We start from the raw sequence: 7,362 nt of genomic DNA on the forward strand, positions 1-7,362 counted from the left end.
GGCTAATTGTGGGAAGCAGAATCGGGTGTTTTTTTTTAAAATGAAAGCAGTACTTACCGTTGTAGAGATAGATGTTCTCCGCCGCTTCCGGGTATGGGCTGCGGGACTGGGCGTTCCTATTTGATTGACAGCCTTCCGACGGTCGCATACAGCGCGTCACCATACACCGTCCTCTACCCTACTGACCATCATTGTCCTCTGCCCTACTGACCGTCATTGTCCTCTACTCAGGTAGGCTAGGTTTATAATTTTACAGTGACATTTGTTTTATTATATTTTTTATGTTTTCATTACTATAGCAGAATGACGGCCGAGCAGTGGTTTAGTTAGGACAACAGCTGCCGTGCGCCCGTGGGGGCGCACATCGCGGCAATCAGTGGTGCAATGTGTCAGTCTGACACACTGCTACACCGATCTTGGTAAAGAGCTATTGACGGAGGCTCTTTACCACGCGATCAGCCCTGTCCAATCACGGCTGATCACAATGTAAACAGGAAGAGCCGTTGATTGGCTTTTCCTCGGTTGCGTCTGACAGACACAAGTAGGCCGCCCAGGACCACTAGGATGTCGCAATGGACCACCAGGGAAGGCCACCACACTGGACCACCAGGTATGCCACCCTAGACCACCAGGGATATGCCAGCTGCCAATCAGTGCCCAGGCAGCTACCAATTAGTGACAAATAAAAATGCCTGCCAGTGCCACCAGTGATGCCTATCAGTGCCACCCATAAGTACCCATCAGTGCATCCTTTCAGTGACCATCAGTGTCTCCTATTTGTGCCCATCAGTGCCACCTATCAATGCCCATCACTGCTGCATATCAGTGTCACCCACCAGTGCCACCTATCAGTGCCCATCGTCAGTGCCATCTCATTGGTGCCACCTTATCAGTGAAGGAGGAAACATACTTATTTACAAAATTATATAACTGAAACATTTGTTTATCAAAAAATAAAAACCGCAGAGGTGATCAAAAACCACCAAAAGAAAGCTCTATTTGTGGGAACAAAATTATAAAAATGTAGTTTGGGGACAGTGTAGCATGACCGCACAATTGTCATTTAAAAAGTGACAGCGCTAAAAGCTGAAAATTGGCTTGGGCAGGAAGGGGGTGTAAGTGCCTGGAACTGAAGTAGTTAAAAATGTTGCCTACCCCTGTTCCAGAGTATTCAAATGAATTGGAGAGGTATGTCAAAATGTGGACAGTTTCTCCAAAATATTTTGAATTACCCTCTCTGTATGTAAATAAAGATCTGCAATAACTCTTTAGCCACTTGGCGTATCTTGGCACACAGGGGAAGCGATGGGTGGTTACCAAGGGGGGGGGGGGTCAGGTCAGCTTTTGCATTGGGGCCCACAAGCTTTAAGCTACGCCTCTCGTTATAACTCCTATAAAGCCTATTTTTGCCATCTGTGTCCCATTGGGGAGATTTCGCTTCATTTCCCATCCCATGGTCAAAACAGGAAGTGAGAGGAAATCCCTCTAAAGTAAGGGAATCACTTATTGTCACCAGAAGAACTGAAATAATACCCCAATATTCCTATTTTGGGGACAACGCAACATGTTCTTTTACTTTCACTTTTGAAAATAAGGTAACCAGGGTAAATAAGGAGAGTGAACGATCCTGATGGGGCACGGACAACAATAAAAACCTGACAGGTATTCTAATCCAAATAGAGGAAGATGGGAACAAATGGTATATAGCACTCCCTCCTACAGAGCAAATAGGATATTTTTTTGCTTTGTGGGAGGGAGTGCCATTTCCCATTTGTTTCCATCTTCCTCTATTTGTATATAATACAGGATGTGGATGTGACTGGTTAAGTTTAATTAAGGTGTTCTAATCCCTCAGGACACTATCCAAAAAAAAAAGTTTGCCTTTCGTTGTACTTTAATTTATTTTAAAAATTATTTTGGGCCCAAAGGTTAAACAAAACGTGAAAACAATGTATATTTCTGAAAGCTCCCTAGAAAATGAAATAGTGGTAGTTCTAATTTTTTATGTCTCATGATATAAGTGCAAGTGTTTAGGACAGTGGCTGTTCATCCATAGAGGGTGCTGGAGCGCCGCCCCCTCTGGCTCTCACCGCCACTGAGTCTAATAACATAGATTCATACATTGCACGAATCTATGTTATTATCGCCGCTGCTCTATTCAGATGGTCGGCGCTCATGTCCGGCCATCTGAATAACGGCAGCTGGTTGGCTGTACGGAAGTGCCTATCAGAGCCAACGGCTTTTCCGAGTACAGCCCTCGGTTCCCGGAAGCTTATACAAGGAACACACTAGGGATGCGCTCCTTGTATAAGACTGACAGGCGTCTCAGCCAATCAGGTTCACCGGTTCTGGTAACCTGATTGGCTGAAGCGTCATCGAGGGCGGGAGAAGACATCAAGGGACGTGGAAGGAGGATGGCTGACCCGCCGAGAAAGGTAAGTGCTGGGTGGGCATTTTACCGGGCACAGCGGCGACAATGGCATCACTAAGTGTGTACCAATCCATTTAGCTTATTAAACTTTTTTTAAACCTGGATATCTGGTAAAATGCATGGCAAGTATTTTGCCCCAAGTATATGTCAACCCTATCAGTTTCTCTTATTTGCTCAATTTGGTCTGTTAAATATTCCATTGAGAATCTAGTAAGCTTGTGAACAAGGTGCAGCGGGCTGGGGCAGCGCAGAAGTCACACAGGTGAATACAATACAACTATGTATTGTAGAAAAAAAAAGGCACAACTAGGCCAGGTGCATGAGCACAAACCGTCCTAAGCCACTCACTTTAGTTTGACTTGATGCGACAGCTTCTGCAAAGAGGATCAGGAAATGTAGCCTGGCCACTCCAACCAAACTGGGAGACTTGCTAAGCGAAGAGTAGCAGAGTCCCTGCACTGTCCCTATCTCTCTGGAACCAAAACACCAGATGCTGTTCCACTCGAAGAATGCATGCCAAGTCAGGGGGGGATTTCTCTCCTACATGTAAAAATCAGGGCACAGTGACATCAATGGGCATAGTGGCGACAATGGGTAAAGTGGTGACAATTAAAGGGCACAGTGGTCACAATGGCATTAATGGGCACAGTGGCGACAATTAAAGGGCACAGTGACTGCGTTTGATGGCATGGCACAGTGGTGACAATTGATGGCACAGTGAGGCTGCAATTTTTTTCTTTTCGTTTGCGCCCCCCCAAAAATTTGGAGCACCAGCCGCCACTGCTGTTCGCATGTTCTGCTTTGAACCGGGAGGTGTTCGGCTCATCCCTAGTTATGACCACAGGTGTAGCAACAGGGGAAAGAGAAGCCGCCGCTCCAGATGAGTGCAATAAGCAATGTCCTCCTCAAGGACCGTGGGTGCTGACAATGCACAAATCAATGGAGAAAATTCATGGACAGCCGCACACCGAAATCAACCTTGAAAGGTAGCCTTTATTAGTGCAAAAGGATAAAAGCACTACAAATCACAGCAAGCAATGGGATAATAAGCCGACGTGTTTCGCACAGAGGTTCAGTGCTTAGTCATAGCTAAGCACTGAACCTCTGTGCGAAACGCATCAGCTTATTATCCCATTGCTTGCTGTGATTTGTAGTGCTTTTATCCTTTTGCACTAATAAAGGCTACCTTTCAAGGTTGATTTCGGTGTGCGGCAGTCCATGAATTTTCTCCATTGATTTCTGTAGCAACAGGGGGTCGCAAGGAGGACAGTTGCGACCCCACCCATGCTCCAGGGGGCCGTGCAGCCTCCCTGTCATTTTAGTATACCTCAACGACGCCACAAATTTCCAGAGTCTGGCTCGGATCCTGCTTGCGTCTCGCAGCCAAGTGGTGGTGGGATGGTTCTGGTACTGGGTTTCCATCTTGCCTTTCCATCCACCCCCCTTTGCTCTCATTGGGTTAAAAGAATGAGTTTGCGAAAAGCTAATGGAGGGAGGATAGTCAATACTGACAACCGGCCAAGAACAGAAACCGAGCTAAGGGCCGAGCAAGGAAGGAGACGGGAAAATATTAATAGTGAGGTAAGACACTTGGGTTCCTGTCACCTATTGGGAACCTTCTTTACCAACCACTTACCGGGGATGTCCCCCTCTCCACCAACAGCCGGAAGAAGACACACCTCCCCCACACAACACCTGTTTTCATAAACAGGAAAAGCTTAAAATGGCATAAAGCGTTTAACGAATAAGAGGATCCTGTTCCTTTAAAGCATGGTAAGAACAGTGCTTGTGTTATTTGGCTGTCTGTATACCCAAAGAACCTGTCTGATCCTGCCTGGCTATACCCTCTCCTCTGCAAACAGACCACGATAATCATGGCTGCTGAGCCCTGACATTGTGGTCCATTTGCGTGATTCTGTTTTCGCAGCCTGCTCTCTGCAGGTCTCCTTGTGTCTACTCACCGCTTGTACCAGTCCCCACTCCTCTCATATCTGCTAGGAAATGGTCTTATTCCCTCTATACCACCTTAACATGTTTCCCCGTGCCTGTGTAATGTAAAAAAAAAAAAAAAATCCACGATCTGTACCTTGTACGAGCGCTGCTCCAGGCACTCAGCCGATTGTCTGCTCTCGCTCCTCTATCCCCCTCCTCAACCACTTACGTCAGAGGGAGGGCTCGGCCTTGTCCACTGCAGCTGTAAGCCATTGCGAGGAGAGGAATCAGCTGTGCGCCCGGAGCTTATAATCGGCAGATTGTTTTACAGAACACATGTTAAAAGGTAGAGGGGATAAGGCCATTTGATAGAAGCGGGTTAACCACTTTAACACTTCCTGAGGGGCCCCCAAATTTTACTATATTTGAGCAGGACCAGTGTGGGGGGGGGGGGGGGGCTAAGAATGTGTCATTACTAGGATGGAGGAGCATCAGTCTTTACAGGAGGGGAGCACAATTGATTTGCAAGCTCCAACGAGCAGGGTCCTCCGATTCCTCCTGTACTGTCTTCCCTGATGTTGTAATAAGTTACTGGAGGGACACGTGTCATTACAAGGAGGGGGGGGGGGGGGGGGAGTCATCTGATTACCTGAAGGGGCTTCTGGGGGAGGAGGGTGCATCACTACCAGGAGGGCATGTGTCATTAACCAGGGAGTGGAGGTGCCACCTCTCCCCAATATGCTGCACATCCACATCACTGCAGCCTGGGCCTGAGAGAGAGATCCGATTGGTGTAGCATCAAGTGTCACAGGGGGTCGCAATTTTGACCTGACCCCCCCAAATTAGTGGAACCAAACCAAGTCCTCAGTACTGATCATTTGTGTCCATTCATACCAGAAGCATAGTAAACATGCATCCGTTTAGTAACATGAAGGCTGTGCAGAGCTCTTCCAGTTAATTCCGTGCAGCTCAGGCTGCAGAAAGGAACTGGTATGTGCTTAGAAAAAAAAAAAAATTAAACCACACACACCCTCATTAACACAGGTAGTCTGTGTGAATGAGCAGTTTGGTCATGCGATTGGAGCCACCCATCTATCTATGGGGATGCAGCAGCTGTACAAGCACAGCCACGTGTCCCAATTTGAAAGGTGTGGGTGAGAGGCCCTAAATGCAAACTGCATTTGGAGGCCATACGCACTGCTCAAATTAGGGCCTGTAGCTTTGTTGGTACGGCTGCTGTGGCCCCATAGCCCTATTAAAAAAAATTTTTTAATAGGGATATATATCCATCACTGTACAGGATACAGCACAAATATCACATTTACACACAGAACTTTTTTTAACTTAATACAGGTTTATATTTTAGATTTAGCAGGATTTTTGTATTTGTGTCTGGCAATATTGCTTTTAGTGTAAATATAGACCTGAAATAACTCTTTGGCCACTTGGCACAGTGAAAGCAGATGGTAGTAGTGGGGGGGCCCCAGGTCATCTTTTGCATCAGGGCCTACAAGCTTCAAGCTACACCTATAGTACTTTAAAATTAGTTCTAAACCCAAATGCAATCTCTGCATTAGGGTGGCAAACACCCCCCTACTTGTCCAGGCCCCCGCCCCTAAACAATTACCTGGCACCTCTCACCAATCCAGCGTTGTCAAATGCTCTTCAGAGTTAGGGGGGGGTAGGACGAGACACTGTGCATTACAAGGATCACATGGACTGCACCAGGGGGACCATAGTCTTACAATACCAATGCTGTCTCTGTGCTGGGAGTGCCGAATCTTTGGATTAAAATGTAAAATCTTCTCTTAATCTTGTAATTTTCAAGGGAAAAGCAGGCAAGAATGTGCAAAAACCAAGATACTACAGTATTTGACCCCCCCACACCTTCCAGCTTTTGAACTTTAGAAGTTTTGCGCATAGGCAAAATGTGGGTGTGGGCAAAAACTCTAAACAGTGGGAGGGGCTTAAGTGTAGTTAAACAAAACCCAGGCAGGGGTCAGTTGGGAGGAGAGCAGGGGTCATCAGGGCAGAAGACGGGTCAGCAGGGTGGAGGCCAGGAATCAGCATGGCAGAGGGGGGGAACAAACACACCTGACAACGTGGGAAGACAGCAATATTTTTAAACCTTACAAATGCAAATAGCCAGTTGCTAGTCCAGAAAAAAAAAGTTCTTTATTTGCACAGAACAGATCAACAATTTAAATTTTGTACAAAATCTTAAAACACATACATTGCTGACAAAATATTCTGGCTATACCAGAGTGCAGACTGAGTTTACTATATTCCAAACAGGTTTCATTAACAAAATGAACTTTACATACACCTTTCAATTCCATTTGTTTATAAGTACAATATCACCCCGAGATGCTGCCCAGTTGAAATCCAGTTACAGTAGTCATTGAACATGAATACTGGGGCCTCAAGGGCCATAAACTAAAGCCAGAACAGTTTCCCTTTAGTTTTGGATCAAGAAACAGTTAAAACCCCAGTTTATTTTTTGCCATCTGTGTCCCAATAGAGGGATTTCCTTTCACTTCCTGTTTTAGAGACAACAGGAAGAAACAGGAAATCTCTCCAAGCAAGGGGAAATCCACTACTAGACAGTTGCCCCCAGAACAAGTATCCTCTATTCTTGTTCTACTGGCAACCTAAAAGTTGGGATTTTCCCCTTTCAGTTTTTGGCGACACTGTTGGGACACAGAGGAGATGGGGAGCCAACACCACACAAGTATTCCCAGTTGTTCCCTACTCTAGCCAAAACAAAAAAGGGATTTGGGTGCATTTGAATTTAACTCTGGCCAGGATATTTGAAAGGGTTGAAATGGAATAAAAAAAAACAAAAACCCAGCTGTATCCAGCTAGCTATATATATATATATATATATATATATATATATATATATATATATATATATATATGCAAAATGTTGCAATGGGAGACATTTAAAACCTATATATTACACAAAATTGACATAAAAAGCAACTTTGCAAAACCAA

The sequence above is a fragment of the Rana temporaria genome, chromosome 13 (assembly GCF_905171775.1).
Source record: "Rana temporaria chromosome 13, aRanTem1.1, whole genome shotgun sequence".
Classification (NCBI taxonomy): Eukaryota; Metazoa; Chordata; class Amphibia; order Anura; family Ranidae; genus Rana; species Rana temporaria.